The sequence below is a fragment of the Myotis yumanensis genome, unplaced genomic scaffold (genome assembly GCF_028538775.1).
Source record: "Myotis yumanensis isolate MYYU_CA2020_CCGP unplaced genomic scaffold, mMyoYum1.0.hap1 SCAF_2, whole genome shotgun sequence".
In the NCBI taxonomy this organism is placed as follows: Eukaryota; Metazoa; Chordata; class Mammalia; order Chiroptera; family Vespertilionidae; genus Myotis; species Myotis yumanensis.
In genome coordinates, this window is record NW_027223753.1 from 168467347 (window position 1) to 168485753 (window position 18407).

The window sequence follows — 18407 nt, forward strand, 5'->3', positions numbered from 1 at the left end:
AACCAGTCGGCCCCCACCCGTGCACCAGACCTCTATCTACACTAATAAAAGAGAAACATGGTAATTAGCATACGACCACTACCCTTCCCATTGGCTAATCAGCATATCCTTATGCAAATTAACTGTCAGCCAAGATGGCGGCCGGCAGCCAGGCAGCTGGAAGTGAACATGAGGCTTGCTTGCTCCAGTGACTGCAGACTCCAATGTTCCCCGCCTAACTTGCCAGCCTATGAGTTGCAACTCTAAGCAACTATGTACTATGTTGCAAATGTAGAAACCAGCTTTCAGCCTGCTGGGATCTCAGAGCTGAAGTTATACATTGTTTCGATTATAGAACGGCAAACAAACCAGCAGCAGAAGCCTCAGAGCTAGAGCCAGAGCTAAAGCTGGCCCAGAATAAAATTTAAAAAAGAGGAAAAAAAGGAGCGGTTGGGAGCTTCAGTCAATAATCGCCAGCCTGAAAGCAGCCCTCAGCCCCTCACCCAGACTGGCCAGGCACCCCAGTGGGGACCCCCACCCTGAAGGGTGTGTGACCAGCTGCAAACGGCCATCATCCCTTCATCCAGGCTGCCCAGGCACCCCAGTGGGGACCCCCACCCTGATCCAGGACACCCTTCAGGGCAAACCAGCCGGCCCCCAGGCCTCTATTCTAAATAGTAAAAGGGTAATATGCCTCTCAGCACCAGGATCAGCGGAGCCGCGAGGCCTCCTGGCACCGGATCAGTGTGACAGGGGGCAGCGCCCAAACCCCCTGATCACCCTGCAGCTCTGTGTGTAACAGGGTGCGGCGTCCCAACCCCCTGATCGCCCTGCAGCTCTGTGCGTGACAGGGGGCAGGGCCACAACCTCCCTATCTGCCCTGCTCTGTTCGTGACAGGGGAAGGCACCCCAACCCCCTGATGGGCCCTGCTCTGTGTGTGACAGGGTGCGGCGCCGCAACCCCCTCCTCCCCCCCCCCATGGGCCCTGCTCTGTGTGTGATGGGGTAGAGCCATAACCTCCCCATCAGCCCTGCCCTGAGTGTGACAGTGGCGGCGCCCCAACCCCCTGATCCGCCCTGCTCTGTGCATGACAGGGGGCAGTGCCCCAACCCCCTGATTGGCCCTGCTCTGTGCATGACAGGGGGTGGTGCCGCAACCTCCCCATCGACCCTGCCTTGAGTGTGACAGGGGGCGGTGCCCCAACCCCCAAATCGGCCCCACCCTGAGTGTGACTGAGGGTGGCATCACAACATCTCGATCTGCCCTGCTCTGTGCATGACAGGGGGCAGCACCCCAACTCCCCAATCAGCCCTGCTCTGAGCCCGACCAGGGGCTGCACCTAGGGATTGGGCCTGCCCTCTGCTACCCAGGAGCAGGCCTAAGCCAGCAGGTCATTATCTCCTGAGGGGTCCCAGACTACGAGAGGGCACAGGCCGGGCTGAGGGACTCCCCCCCCCCCCCCCAGTGCACAAATTTTTGTGCACCGGGCCTCTAGTTCTATATAATAAAAGGGTAATATGCAAATTGACCCTAACAGCAGAAAGACTGGGAATGACTGGTCACTATGACACACACTGACCACCGGGGGGCAGGTGCTCAATGCAGGAGCTGCCCACTGGTGGTCAGTGCGCTCCCACAGTGGGGGCTCTGCTCAGCCACAAGCCAGGCTGACGGCTGCCAGTACAGCGGTGGTGGCAGGAGCCTCTCCTGCCTCCTCAGCAGGACTAACAATGTCCGACTGCAGCTTAGGTCTTCTCCCTGCTGGCAAGTGGACATCCCCCGAGGGCTGCCGGGCTGCCAGAGGGATGTCTAACTGCCAGCTTGGGCCCGATCCCCAAGGGAGTGGGCCTAAGCCAGCAGGTGGACATCCTCCAAGGGGTCCCAGACTGCAAGAGGGCATAGGCCAGGCTGAGGGACCCCTCTCCCCCCGAGTGCATGAATTTTGTGCACCAGGCCTCTAGTAAGTACATAAAGGGTACTTTGTTTAGAGTTTATGTGTGTGCATGTACATGGTTTTAGTGTCTGGATTCTTATAATGAGTTGAGGAGATTTTTATCTACATTTTATGCTTTAGGAAAGTTTATATAACATAGGCGATATTTGTTTCTCTGGGTCAGAATATATTATCATGTTTCTTCTATTTTCAATTCTATAGTCTTTTCTTATATAAAACCTAGAGGCCCGGTGAAAAAAAATTTGTGCACTCGTGGGGGGAAAGGGGGTCCATCAGCCCGGCCTGTGCCCTCTCGCAGTCTGGGACCCCTCGGGAGATAATGACCTGCTGGCTTAGGCCTGCTCCCGGGTGGCAGAGGGCAGGCCCAATCCCTAGGTGCAGCCCCTGGTCGGGCTCTGAACAGGGCCGATGGGGGATTGGGGCACCACCCTGTCACACTCAAGGCAGGGTCGATAGGGAAGTTGTGGCGCCACCCCCTGTCATGCACAGAGCAGGGCAGATAAGGGGGTTGGGGCGCTGCCCCCTGACATGCACAGAGCAGGGACCATCAGGGGGGTTGTGGCTCCGTACCCTGTCACACACAGAGCAGGGCCAATCAGGGGGTTGAGGAGCTCCCCCCTGTCATGCACAGAGCAGGGCGGATCAGGGGGTTGAGGAGCTCCCCCTTGTCACGCACAGAGCAGGGCTGATCAGGGGGTTGAAAAGCTCCCCCCTGTCACTCACAGAGTAGGGCCAATAGGGGAGTTGGGGCACTGCCCCCTGTCACACACAGAGCAGGGGGGACCAGGGGGTAGGGGCGCCGCCCTCTATCACCCACAGAGCAGGGTGGATCAGGGGGTTGGGGTGCCGCCACTGTCACACTCAGGGCAGGGCCAATGGGGAGGTTATGGCTCTACCCCGTCACACACAGAGCAGGGCCCGTGTGGGGGGGGGAGTTGGGGCGCCACACCCTGTCACACACAGAGCAGGGCCGATCAGGGGGTTGGGGCGCCGCCACTGTCATACTCAGGGCAGGGCTGATGGGGAGGTTATGGCTCTACCCCATCACACACAGAGCAGGGCCCATGGGGTGGGGGGAGTTGGGGCGCCGCACCCTGTCACACACAGAGCCGCAGGGCGATCAGGGGGTGGGGGAGCTCCCCCCTATCAGGGACAGAGCAGGGCTGATCAGGGGGTTGGGGTGCCTTCCCCTGTCATGAACAGAGCAGGGCAGATAGGGAGTTTGTGGCCCCGCCCCCTATCACACACAGAGCCACAGGGCGATCAGGGGGTTTGGGCGCTGCCCCCGTCACACTGATCCCGGTGCCGGGAGGCCTCGCGGCTCCGCTGATCCTGGTGCTGGGAGACATATTACCCTTTTACTATATTGGAGAGAGGCCTGGTGCACGAGTGGGGGCTAACTGGTTTGCCCTGAAGTGTGTCCTGGATAAGGGTGGGGGTCCCGCTTGGGTGCCTGGCCAGCCTGGATGAGGGGATGATGGCTGTTTGCAGCTGGTCACACACCCTTCAGGGTAGGGGTCCCCACTGGGGTGCCTGGCCAGTCTGGGTGAGGGGCTGAGGGCCGTTTTCTGGCTGGCGGGTGACTGAAGCTCCCAACCGCTCCTTTTTTTCTTTTTTTTTTTTATTCCAGGCCAGCTTTAGCTCTGAGGCTCCGCTCCAGCTCTGAGGCCTCCGCTGCTGAAATCAGGTTTCTGGCCTTTGTTTAGCTTCTGTATTTGAAACAATGTTGCGGTCCTGCTGGCTGAAGCCTGGCTGACTAAAGCAGGTTTCTGGTGTTTGGTTTAGCTTCTATATTTGTTACAATGTTTCTTAGAGTTGCAGCTCAGAAGCCGGCAAGGCAGGCAGGGAAGCTTGGCTTCCTCCGTCACTGAAGCAAGCAAGCCTCATGTTTGCTTTTAGCTGCCTGGCTGCCGGCCGCCATCTTGGTTGGCAGTTACTTTTCATATCGCCCTGATTAGCCAATGGGAAGGGTAGCGGAGGTATGGCTAATTATCATGTTTCTCTTTTATTAGATAGTTTAGGTCATTTATATATAGATATATGTATACACACATATATAAAAAGAAACAATGTTTATATATTTCTTAAGCATATGTTTTTCTAGATTTTAAATATACCAAAATAAAGTTTAAGAACCAGTTCCTTTTTTTATTTTTATTGATTTTTCTTTTTTCAGAGAAGAAGGAACTGGGATAGAGTTAGAAACATTGATGAGAGAGAAACATAGATCAGCTGCCTCCTGCACACCCCCTACTGGGGATGTGCCTGCAACCAAGGTACATGCCCTTGACTGAAATTGAACCTGGGACCCTTCAGTCTGCAGGCCAATGCTCTATCCACTGAGCCAAACTGGTTAAGGCAGGAACCAGTTTCTTATTTGCCCATTTGAAATGTCTAAAGAATCAGTATTTTAAAGACCCAATTGTGACTATTTTTTTCTTTAGAAATATGAAAGGATGATAATTTACATATTTATTTTATTTTATTTATTGATTGAGGTATTACATATGTGTCCTTATCCTCCCATGTTTTAACTTGCATATTTGTATTTCATTTTTATTTTTGTAGCTTTGGGATTTGGATTTTATATAAACTGATTTATGAAGTCTTTATTCAGGGGGCATTTGATCTCTGCAACTAAATTTTTGTCTTATTGAAGTAAAGTGTTACTTCTTTTGTTGCATGTCTTATTTAGACATTAATTAATAAATGTAAGTTCTAAGTCTATGCTTGTCTTCTAAGTATTCTGGAATTATTGTTATGTAAACCCATCAAAAATTTTTTTTTATATTCTCAGATCATAGCATGCAATCTGGCACATATTGAAGAACAGTGAATATTAGTGATGATAATGATACTCACTAAAATTAGAAATCTAGAGAAAAGAAAGGTCACTGTAGAAGAGATGAGAGTCCAATTCACTAAAATATTAATCCTTGTTCCTGAAAACCTCATATGTGACCTCTTCTAATGTTGGTGGTGCTATTACCTTAAATACTGATATCCGTGAGTATTGTCAAACTTGGTGTTTACTTAAAATCTGCTAATTTATTTTAAAATTATGTATTAGAGCCAATAGCCCTTAGGGGAAGTCAGGAAATCCAACACGTGTGAACTTTTTATGAGTTTGGGTTAGAGAGTATTTGAGAACTCAACAACATCCTGAATACTTCACAACATGGCTTCCAGGATGTGAGCAAGAAGGCTCTTGACTCATCCAGGGACATTTGGCTGCTGCTTAGATGTCCTAATTCCATGCCATGTCCTGTAAAGCCTTTAAAATTTTAATGACAGGAAACAATTACTTTGTTCTTCTTTTCAGAACCTTTTACCAATTGGAACCATAAAAAGAATGTATCACTACTTTAGAGAGGAGATTGATGAAATGGTAGTACAACCTTGGCCTGGGAAACTGAATCTACTGGCACTGCTACCAACACTTGTAAGTGGAAAGGGAACAACATTGGTCTTAGAATTGGAACACATTTGTCCCTGAATTTATCTATATCCTGGGTGATCTTGTGCAAATAGTTTACTTTTCTGAGTTTCTTTTGTTGTTATTTGTTTATATGATATGTGAATACACATCTATATACTACAGTATATATATATATATATATATATATATATATATCACTACTACTACTACTAATAATGATAAAATTTCAGGGTACTAGTTTATTTTCTCTCCTAGATAACTACTGGATTCCAAGTGACTTGACATTACCTATTTTGAAAACTTCATTTATGTACTGGGTACAGTAAAACTTATCCTGCTATTCTTTGGTTGAATAATTGCCAAGAAAAAATTAGATCATTTCTTGGCCTCTTGGCTAAGATCAAGTGTAGGAATTAGAAAACTTAGGGTTTTTGAATATTATAAGAAAAAAATAACATGTGCAATAGAAAAAAAACACACACAAAGCACCCGTCAAACTAAATGCTAGTTCAGATATTGGAATAATTTAAAGATATTAAAAAATAGTGCTGCTCCCTCCCCTATTTCTGGATCTATGAAGATAATATCAATGAAGAGAACAGACTGTGCCACTCAGGGAATGTTTCTTATTTCCTAGGATTATTAATTGGAAGATCCCCAATGTTCAGCATAGGATTATATTGTCCACAATTGGATATTCACAAACAGGGAGGGGTCCTTCTCCGGTTATGATAAATTATAATTGTGCTATAAGTAATTCAAACTGTAGAGATTTAGAAAAACTATAAATCTCCATTAAACAGTATACCTTTAACAAATCTTTTAATCTCTGAGATATATTTTCCCATTTATAAAATAAGAAGATTAGATAATCATTAGATGATCTTTAAATAAAGGGTGTAGTATTCATAGAAAGTATTATTTTGTGAATAAATTTGATCTGGACCATTTGTGATAAGTCAAAATGAGACTGGTAGGGGGAAAGAAGAGGGTAGTTTTTATAAAAGAAGCAGAATATTAAAGTGGATATGAGCATGGTGTTTGTAGAACAGTGAAAATATCTCAACCTGATGAATCATCAAGCTCTATGACTTTGGTCAACAGTTAACAGTTTCCTCTGAAATCTACCATGCAAATGTTTTATTCAAATCCCTTGATGATTTAATTCTCTGCTGGTCTTGGATTAAATCCTAATTCCCAATGAAGACAAGTTTCATTCAGACCTTTGCTGATCCTCGAAACACATCATTTTGGTGCTTTGCAGAGACAAAGACACTGAGCAGCGGTTTTGTTTGGGTTTTGTAATATGACATTTGGTCACTTCACCAGCTTTCACATCTGCTTCCAGTTTGGGATGAAACCACTTAAACCTCATGCACCCACTGAAAGCTGTGGTTTTGTCACACAACATTCTGTCACAAAAATTACATAAGCATATAAACAGAGGAAAAACTTGTTGCCTTTGTTTTAAAGTTTTGGTTTATTCTTCTAAATGCAAATGAAATCAATTCTGAACCAAACAATAACACAATGAAAGCTAAATAAAGTAGACAACAATGTTCCATGCTACTCTTGAAAATCAGCATAGATGTGCTAGCACTCAGTATAGTTGTTTACCTTCTACATGTTGTCCTACTAACATTTTGACCAGCTTCTGTTTTGGGCAACTAGATATTACATTTTATTCCTGAGTTGGAACAATAATATAGCCACTTTTGTTTTTTGATATGTGGATATTCACAGTAACATTTTCGTTCGAGTTTGTCTTTTTTCTTCTTAACATAGTTATCACATTTCATGACATGAAACATACTTTAGAGTTATCAAATATGTCCACCCACTACCGTTGCCATTATTCAATGTGTAACTGGATTTAAAGAGAATCTAAACCCCTGATGATATTGACCAGGCTCAGGTTTTGTTCCTATCCCATAATTGTCAATCACATTCAGTTGGTAAAGTACAATAGTGATGCGGTCAATGTTTTCCAATTGGATTGCTAGACAGGAAGGCTAGTTCTTTTCTATATAACTAGAGGCCAGGTGCACAAAATTCGTGCACTCAAGACGGGGGTCCCTCAGCCCAGCCTATGCCCTTTCGCAGGCCAAGAGCCCTCAGGGGATGTCTGACTGCCAGATCTAAGCTGTCAGTCAGACATCCTTAGCACTGCCTCAGAGGCAGGAGAGGCTCTCGCCATTGCTGCTGCGCTCGCCAGCCATGAGCCCGGCTTCTGGCTGAGCAGCACTCCCCCTGTGGGAGCACACTGACCACCAGGAGGCAGCTCCTGTGTTGATCGTCTGCCCCCTGGTGGTCAGTGTGTGTCATAGCAACTGGTTGTTCTGCAGTTTGGTTGATTTGTGTAGTAGCCTTTTATTATATAGGATGAGCAAATATTGTAACTTCAATCCAGCTATATGTTGTCACTCATCTCATGGAGGATCAAAATGTGACCAAATTAGTTCAGACTCATTCATAAAAAAAAAAATCAGTCACTGTTTTATTTTTATTTATTTATTATTTTTTTCTTTTTTGGTGCCGTGACTTGGATTCGAATCAGTCACTGTTTTAAATGAACACATGTGCATATGCTCATTGCACATAAACACATGCACACTCACAGATGAAACCTCTCAAAGTACACACTTAAACCTTTGAGTGAATCCTTATATTCAGGAAAAAGTCCAAATCCCTTAGCTTGACATTTAAAGTTCTTCATAATTGGCTTCAACTTCTAAGTCTATCCTTATTTTCTGCTGGATCCCCTCTAGCACCCATGCTAAAGTTAATCTAAAACAGCACTATATACTCAAAATGTCATGATCTTTATGCTCCTTAAACTTCAATCTACTCTTCTCTTTACTTAGCATGCCCAGTTTCACCTACTTTACTGAGAAAATTACCACTCATCTTTCAGCTAACAATTTATGGCTTCAATTAAGTTTTTTCTTTATCCCTAATGTTTGCTGGTAGCAGAATCATCAGAATTATTGAATCCATTCTATGTCAACTTAACACCTTGTTCATACCTGTTCGTAGCACTTACTAAATCCGATCAAAATTGTTTATGTATACATCTATCTACCTAGTTTGGTAGATGACACATTCTTGGGACGGTGCATAAAGTTCATGTGCTTGTTTACACTGAAAACAGAATACAACCCAGTCTTTCCTGTTTTTTTTTTTTTTTTCTCTTTTTGCTCTGGATTATGCCAGCAGACTAATTTTTCTCCTGCTTTCAATCTCTACCTACTTCTGGTTACCTTCCATGCTCCTTTCTGATTATTTGTTTCAAAGTATACACACTTTATTTAATGATATCACTTTTAAATGCCCTCCTGCTAATTTAAACAGATTTTTGTCCTGATCTACAATCCATTTAGGGAAATTAACTTCGTTTTTAATCCTACTCATTTAGAGAACTCTTTTAAATCTCCTCTCTCCTTTAATCACTATAGCCACCTTCTTCCTAGCCTCATACTCAGCTGATGCAATTACTCTCCATTTCACTGAGAAGAAAAGAAGAAAAAAGCTATAAAAGAATTTCTATAAGCTTTTACTACCACATTTTCCCACCTGTACATATTAATACCAATACTGTCTGCTTTCCCTATCTACCCATTGGTGCATTGAATACCAACTCTCTTGACCCATCAGATACATCACTTCTACAGTTCTCCTTCTCTTTCCTATCTCATCAGTTTCACTCCTTCATTTCAATCCTGTCAGCAGCATACAATAGACTAACCTATCTCCCATTTTCAGGAAAACCTTTGGTTGATTGCATCTCTTCCAGCTACTGTCCCATTTTTTCCCCACCTTTGACAACACAATTTTTCAGAGGAGTTAACTTTCACCAGTTCATTTCCACATTTTCTCTCTAGGTCCTATTGGTGAGGTTTTATTTATTACCAGTCTACACTAACTGCTCTTGCCAAAGTCACTAGTTACTTCCCAAAGCCAAATCCAATGGCCACTTTTCAGTTCTCTACGTACTTAAAAGTATTTGTCACAGTTGATTACTCTTTCTTTGCTTCATTTAGTTATCAGGACACTAATTCCTTTGGCTCTTCTTTTACTTCCCCACTAGCACGCCTCTTCTTTGCTAGTTCTTTCTCCTCTCCCTGGCCTCTAAATTTTATAGGACTGCAGGGCTCAATTTTAGCCCCCCACCCCCCGCCTTTTTCTCTCTATAGAGTTATGTAGTCACAAGGCATTAAATATTATTATCGCCAAATCACTCCCAAGAAATGAAGGGAGAAACAACAAAGAAACCCTGCTCAATTAATAAGCTCTTGAATGCTGCTCTTAATGAAGGATAAACAAACTAACAGTAGTTATTTGAAAAGTCAAGTAAAACAATAGATTTAAAAAAGAACACGTTTATTTATTTCTTATATGGTGCATATATGGCATGATGAACACAGCAGTGAAAAAGGCAAACCAAGGTCATGCTCTTCATACATCTCATATTCCAGATATATGAACTATGGGTATGGGGCCAGGGGAATAAGAGGGGGAGAAAAGGCTTTCTTCCTTGTTTTTCTAGCCCAGACATTTTCCCTGAACTCTATCTATACCCATGCATTTAGCTGCTTAGTTACAAACCTCAAACTTATTATGTCTACAACTGACATCTGGGTTGTCTAACAAATACTTTTTTTTGGAGTCTTCCTCATCTAACTGGCTTGAGCTAAAATGCATGGTCTCAATTTGACTTCTCTCTTCTCCAATATTTGATCAACTACAAAATCCTATCCGTTCAAAGTATTTCCATGATTTGATCATTCTCATCACTATCTATAACCATCCAACTCCAGGCCACCATCACCTCTTACCTGGATACCTTCAATAGCCTATTTGATTTATCTGCTTTTGTCCCGTCCTCTTTGGCTTTTCTCAACATAATATTCATAGTGCCCCTTGACAATGAAATCAAAAATTTCTACTATTTTGTTCATTGCCCTCCACTGGCTTCCCAACTTCCCAACAAGGTGCAACATGTCTATATTCCCTCTCTCTCTGACCTAATCTCCTGTCACTTTCCAATTCACCCCAATATTTCACTTATATCAGTCTCTATACTTTTTCTTGAACATTCCAAGCATGTTCCCACTTCAGAACATTTCCACTACTATTTTATCTGCTTTAATGACTCTTCCCCAGACCTTCCCTTGATCACTCTCTCATGTCCTTCAGATCTCTGCTGTAATGCCACTTATTAGAGAAGCCTTCCCTGGTCACTCTTTATTAAAGTTTAGCAACTTCAAGCTGCCTTCCCTTCCTCTGTGTTATTTTCCTTCAAAGCACTTATCACCATCTTGTAGTCTGTATTTACTTATTTGTGCATTGTCTGTCTCCCCCTACTGGACTGCTACATAATAAGAACAAGAGTTTTGTAGTTTATTCACCACTCTTCACTGGCAGCTGGATGTTACTACATAGTACTTGCTCAATAAACATTCAGTGAATAAATGAATGAATGAATTAACTTCCCTTCACTGCCTTACATATGTGGACAGTATCAGTAACACTTGGCTAATTGTTGTTTCCTGACTTGATAAAAGGCCCTATATTTTACTTCCTGTCTTAATTCATTTTTCAGCACTCCTCATTTCCCATTTCCACACACTCAACTCATACCTATATTTCAGAGCTCAATTTACACATTGTATTATATGCAAAGATCCTTAGAATATCCAAAAATACTTTAAAATGTAATTACTTGGGGCTTTTAGTATTTTCTCTCCTATCATCCTATAAAGTTTTAGAGAGTAAGTACCAAATATCTCCTCCTGTCTACCTTTTACCCCAAATCCAGACTGTAGGATATAGGAGTTCCTCAATAACTGCTTTTTAAATAAATATAAAAATGAAAGTTTTAGCCAAAGCAATTTCTTCACTGATACTGCTCCTAGGGCATTGGAAACTAAAGAGAAAATAAACAAGTGAGGCTACATCAAAATAAAAAGCTTCTGCACAGCAAAAGAAACCATCAACAAAACAACAAGAAAGCCTACTGCATGGGAGAACATATTTGCCAATGTTATCACCAATAAGGGTTTAATCTCCAACATTTATAGGGAACTCATACAACTTAACAAAAGGAAGATAAACAATCCAATCAAAAAATGGGCAAAGGACCTAAATAGACACTTTTCAAAAGAGAACATTCGGAAAGCCAAGAGACATATGAAAACATGCTCCAAGTCACTAATCATCTGAGAGATGCAAATCAAAACAACAATGAGGTACCATCTCACATCTATCATCAACAAATTAACAAACGACAAGTGCTGGAGAGGATGTGGAGAAAAAGGAACCCTCGTGCACTGCTGGTGGGAATGCAGACTGGTGCAGCCACTATGGAAGACAGTATGGAGTTTCCTCAAAAAGTTAAAAATGGAACTCCCATTTGACCCAGTGATCCCACTCCTAGGAATATATCCCAAGAAACCAGAAACACCAATCAGAAAGGATATATGCACCTATATGTTCATAGCAGCACAATTCACCATAGCTAAGATCTGGAAACAGCCTAAGTGCCAATCAGTAGTTGAATGGATTAGAAAACTGTGGTACATCTATACAATGGAATATTACGCTGCTGTAAAAAAGAAGGAACTCTTACCATTTGCAATAGCATGGATAGAACTGGAGAGCATTATGCTAAGTGAAATAAGCCAGTCAATGAAAGAAAAATACCACATGATCTCACTCATTTATGGATAATAAAGACCATTATAAACTGATGAACAAAAATAGATACAGAGGCAGAGCAGCATCAAACAGACTGTCAAACTACAGCGGCAAGGCTGGGGAGGGTTGGGGAGCAGGAGGGGGGTAAGAGATCAACCGAAGGACTTGTATGCATGCATATAAGCATAACCAATGGACATAAGACACTGGGGGATAGGGGAAGCCGGGGGAATGTCAAGAAGGGGAAAAAAAGGAGACATATATAGTACTCTTTGTAATACTTTAAGCAATAAAACAAAATTTAAAAAATGAAAGTTTCATTTTTACTAATGTATACAAGAGTATACAGAAGTCCTTACAATAGCCTTAAATCAGGATTTTAATAAATAAAATGCAAACCCCTTATATACATTACACAAACTTAAATGATCTTCCTTGAAAGGTCTTTTATGACTTACAAACCCTACAATTTCACTTTGTGGCATCCCCTACCTCAGTCATTTGTTTTACTAGCCTTGATTTCTCTAAAATTTTTGAAACTATTTTCCATCCTAGGCCTTAGCCCTTACTGGTTTTCTGCTTGCATTTTCACATCATCTATTGTTTTGTAAATGGATAACTTAGATATCAGTTCATTTATCAAAGTTTTGTATATGGCTCCCTTCCTTGCCCACCTAAATTAAGGTCCAAGCCTTAATTTCCTCTTTATCAGATCACCCTACTTTTTATCATCATAGCACTTAGCACTATTTGAAATTATGTTTTGAACATTGTTTACTTGTTAATCACATATATTTCATCTTCTTTCTGCTCCTACACCTTGCCTTCCCTAGCCCCGTTACCCATAATTTATATATCTGGAACGTGAGATGTGTGAGGAGCATGAACTTGGTTTGTTTTTTTCACTGTTGTATTCATCATGCCTAAAACTGTGCACTATATAAGAAATAAAATTTCTTATTTTTTAAAAAAGTCCATTGTTTTATTTGACTTTTCAAGTAATGACTATACTGGTTTATTTATCCTTCGTTGATAGCAGCATTCTAGCGTTTATTAATTGAGCAGGGTTTCTTTGTTGCATCTCCCTTCATCTCAGGAATCCATATATCCACATAAAGAAGGAAAGTACACCTTTTGGAGAATGTCTTTTCAGAGAAACACTAACCACAAGAGAAGTCCTGAAACAAATTATAATTGATTCATAAAGTCACCTCTTCACATTTATGAAAGACAACACTTAGCTCCTGAAATAAGCATTTTCCTTCTTACTCATGAAACTATTTTGTGCTGATGAAGCTATATAACATTGGTAATTTCTAAGAAGGAATAGTCTAAAAATAATTCCTCAAATCTCCAAATGAGAGCTAGTCCAGAGTGGGAATATACACAGTAATATTCCAATTTACTAATATTTAAGAACTTTGGTATTTTGTGGCAAATGTGGCTTTCAATACTTTTGTGTGCAAAGATTTATTAAAATCCTTTTTTCATGAGACCAAGAAAAAAAAATCAATATAAACATATAGAATTGACACCATGGAAACAGATTCATGCTGAAGGGTTTTATACTTAGCCGTCTTAATGTTTTTCCATTGTGGTTGACATTTGCTGAAGACAAATGGAAACATCTTGTTTCAACATGAAACTTTCTGGGATCCTCCCAAGCAGGCACAAGGCGCAATCTCTCTTCTTCCTTTTAACTCCAAAGCCATGCCTCTTTGTCTGTCTCTCTATTTTACAATGTGTCACTTTTTACCTTTATCATACTTAGGCCTTATTACTCCTAAATAATTAAATTCTCACTAACTATCCATTTTTAATCACTTCATATTGCCTTCTATAATTTCAAATGCATAGAAAGTGTTCAATAAATGTTTGTGGAATATGTAAATATGATTATTTGTTTATATAATTTGTTTTTAGTCTTTGAGGGTCAAATTTTTTTAAAATTTATCTTTATTGCCCTAACCGGTTTGGCTCAGCGGATAGAGCGTCGGCCTGCAGACTGAAGGGTCCTAGGTTCGATTCTGGTCAAGGGCATGTACCTTGGTTGTGGGCACATCCCCAGTAGGGGGTGTGCAGGAGGCAGCTGATCGATGTTTCTCTCTCATCGATGTTTCAAACTCTCTATCCCTCTCCCTTCCTCTCTGTAAAGAAAATCAATGAAATATATAAAAATAAAATAAAATTTATATTTGTTGAAAGTATTATAGATTTCCCCTCACCCCCATTGGCTCCCTCCATTACCCCCTTTTATCCCCCATCCCCAGGCCTTCACTGCACTATTGTCTGAGTCCATAGAGGGTAAAAATTTTTAAAGGAACAAACTGACAATGATTATTTATTTTCATTGAACTTCTGACTTCCAGAGAAACAAACTTATGCAGAATCATGTAGAACAGTTTTTCAGTTTCCCTTAAGAAGCTGAAATGACTATCTGGCTCTTTATTTGTAAGCTTTTAGTAAATACTATGGGGCATTTAGTATCAATTTATAAACAAACTAGTGGCCCAGTGCACGAAATCTGTGCACATTAAAAGGGAATTAATTAGAGGAAATATTTTAGGGTCCAGGGTGCAGGTAAATGGGATTCCTGGCTGGCAGGCCGCTGACAGCAAGCTGACCAACTGCTGATTCCAGGAGGAATGGGACTCCCTCCTCCCTCCTGTCAGGGTCCAGTTTGAAGGCCGGCCACGGCCAGATTATTTGAGACCCAGAGTTCCACCGCACCCTGGCTGGGGCCCAGAGCTTCCTCCCGCCATGCTGAGATCCATCAAATTTATCCTAACTGCTCCCCCTGCTGGCCTGGTCTCCCTTAACTGCCCCCCTGCTGGCCTGGTCTCCCCTAACTGCCCCTCCACCTGCCTGGTTGCCCCTCACTGCCCCCCCTCCCCACTGACCTGGTCACCCCACACAGCCTTCTGTTTGGTCATTTGGTTGTCCCTCACTCCCCCCCACCTCCGGCCTGGTCACCCCGTGCAGCTTGCTATTTGGTCATCCATCTGGTCGTTTAGGTTGTGACGGCCCCTGGCTTTTTATATATTAAGAAGGTGGAAAGGCCATCAGAATGTATAGATCTCCTTCCTATAATCTACTACAATGCTAGGCAAGATGATTATAATGCATTTAGATGAAGAAGAATAAAGTTTAAATACAGAGAGCTGCCTTACAGACAAGCAGAACACATAGGTCTAGAAATTGAACATTTTAGGGTTTGCCCAGGAATGGAAGGTTGCTTGTTAAGTTTACAGAGGGGGATGAATAAAGAAAAATAGTACATGGCAGTTTGAGAAGGAAGTTGCCGACTGATATAGGCCCCAGATTGATTGATTGATTGATTGATTGAGGTTTTGGGACTAACTTGGTAAGCAATGGGGAGCTCTTGAAAGTTTCAGTAGAGGGCAGTGGCATGATAAAAGCTGTGCTTTAGGGAGAATAACCAGACAAATTATGCTTGATAAGATGGTTAGAGATAGCTAAGGAAGATAAATCTTTTCAAAAGCTGTTAGTGATATTCTAGGTTGTTGTTTTTTTCCTGTGGGAAAAACATAAACTAAAATTTTATTGCTTTTTGACACCTAAAGGGAAAAAGAAGACCAGAAAATGAATGGATTATATATGTGTAATTTTTCTCTGTCTATGTATTCATGCATACACATATTTCTTTGTCAGAAATATTGCTGACTGTTTAGGTTTATAGACTAAAGCATTTGACAGTGTGTCCAATAGATTTCAGGTACAAGTATTGGCATGTTTTGTGCTATTAGGTTGAATGACTCAGAGCCCTGGTTATAAAATCAATTTTAAATTTCATCTAATTTTTTAAGGAACTTCCATTATAAAGGTACTAATAGCAATTGATCTAGATAAACTTTTAACTTAGCATTTTGTTATTATGTCAAATGTGATGTTCATCCTCAGAATAAAAGATTTTCATATATTCTTTGGAGACCCTAATATAAAAGAAAATGGGCTGTAGGCAAGAAGATATATTTCACAATTCAAGTTAATTCTACCATATATATGATGGTAATATTTAAATACCCTCTAGAAATATTAATATATCATAGATAGTTGATTATAGTTATTTTATAGCACACACACACAAAAAACAAACATGGGTACAGAAAAAAGATTTTCTTATTAAACTCTTATTGAGTCACTAGTACATTCTGATTCCTTGCTGAATATAAAGTGTAACTGAAATCAGTAGAAATCTGACTCATTACATTTTTTTCCTTCCTGAAAAGTCATTTCTCTGATGTTTTTACAGCATTGCTGAATTATTCAAACTTCTTGGGTTCAAATCTCTACTACTTTCTGACTCTTGAGTTTAGGCAAGTTACCAAATCTCTCTGTGTATTTGCAGATAATTGGTTAAGTTTACTCAACTATAAAATGGGGGGGGAATAGGATCTTACTTAGGGAGTTGTTATATAAAGGTTAAATTGTTAATACATTAAAAATGCTATAAATAGTGCATGCATATAGTAGGCAGTCAGAAAATATTAGTGATTATTACATTTCATCACTTATTCAAAGAACTTTATAATTAGAATCCCCTTCCCCAAAGTTCCCATGGCATATTAGGTCAATCACTGTTAGAATACTTAAAAAACTGTATTCTAACTATTGGTTGACACACACAGCAGTGTTCCACAATGAACTACAAACTATTTAAGCTTTGTTTATAAATTTTATTTGTAGTGTCTATAAAATCTGGTACATTGGAAGCAGGGGAAGAAAGAAGGAAGGAAGGAAGGAAGGAAGGAAGGAAGGAAGGAAGGAAGGGAGGAAGGAAGGAAGGAAAGAAGAGAAGGAGGGAGGGGGGAAGGGGGGAAGGGTTAAAGATTAGTTAGCCATGGTTTTGTGTCAGTTCACTATTGCTGCATGACCACACACTCAAGGACTTAAGTGCTTGAAAAAACAACATTCATTTTACAGAATAACATTTGCAATTTGGGAAGACATCTTGGGAATAGCTTGTCTCTTCTTGATGTGGCTTCAACTAGCTGAGTTCACTACTTTTAAGATGGCTCATTAATATTTCCAGTAATATGGTATTGACTGTCAGCTGGGACCTCATCCAGGACTAGACAGGACCTTCTTTACATTCCATGAGGATCTTTCTGGGTCTGAGTCGACTTCTTTGAATGTGATGCCCCAAGAGAACCAGGCAGAAACTGCATTAACTCTCATGACCTCGCCTTGGAAGTCAGTTAGCCTTACTTCTGCCATAGTTACAGACTCCCACAGTTCAAAGGGAGGGCATTCAAAGTTACACGGTAAGAAGTGCATGTGGACTGAGAGAGCTCACTGAAATCATTTTTGAAAAATGCAATCTGCCATGCCTATGGTGATGATGATGGTAGTTTCTTGAGGTTTGTAAAATGATAATGGCAATAATGACAGCACAAGACAATTGAGTATCATTGCAAGGAAGTGATAAAGAGATAAAATAATTAAAATTCCATACAGTAAGAAACCCGAGTATAAAATTCCTGGGGATGGTGATAAGAATAATCCCTTCCTCTCCTTTAACCACATGAATTCTACCTTACAGCCATAAACAGTGTTCATACCAGGTGTCTATAGAGTTTTGTTGTATGACAATAAATAAAAATGAATAGCATCAAGGGATTATGACACTACTGATAACCACATTACTTTGCAGATTGCTATGTTCATTCCTATACATTTGTTTTACCTGAATCTCCCCTAAAATAATGAACCAAAGAAACCAACCAAAAAATTAAATAAATGTGAAGAAGGACTTTCATATATTTATGTAACAGGTAAGACAAACAAAATTCCAATTGCTAGTTAAAGAACTAATCTTAGATAAATATATTTTCACTTCCAATCTGCCTCTTTCCACCATACCACTCAAATGTCGTGATCCTCTGTTTATGATTTTAAGACCCCAAATCCTGCACTCTTAATTTAAACAAGTATCTAGATAAATCAAATGCCTCTGATCCTATTGCCAATTTTTCCTAACACTGACCTCTGTGCAACATCAGAGCACGTTTCTCTACAATGGCATTTGTTTCATCCCATTATCATTGGTTGTACATACTTGCTCTGGTGATTGATTGCACTTTCTTGGACATGGAGATGGTTTCTTATCCTTCACTGTGAGATTCTCACAGTAGTAAGCATGGTGATTGGCACACATATTTAGTGAATTGATTTGCTGGAGCTCAAGTTAAAGAGATATTATTTAGTTCAAAAGTTTCAGAGATATAATGTTTTCTAAAACATAAGTATCCATCATATTTATTTCCTCTATTGCATAATAGTTAAGAGCACAGGCATAGGACCAAAATGCCTAGGTT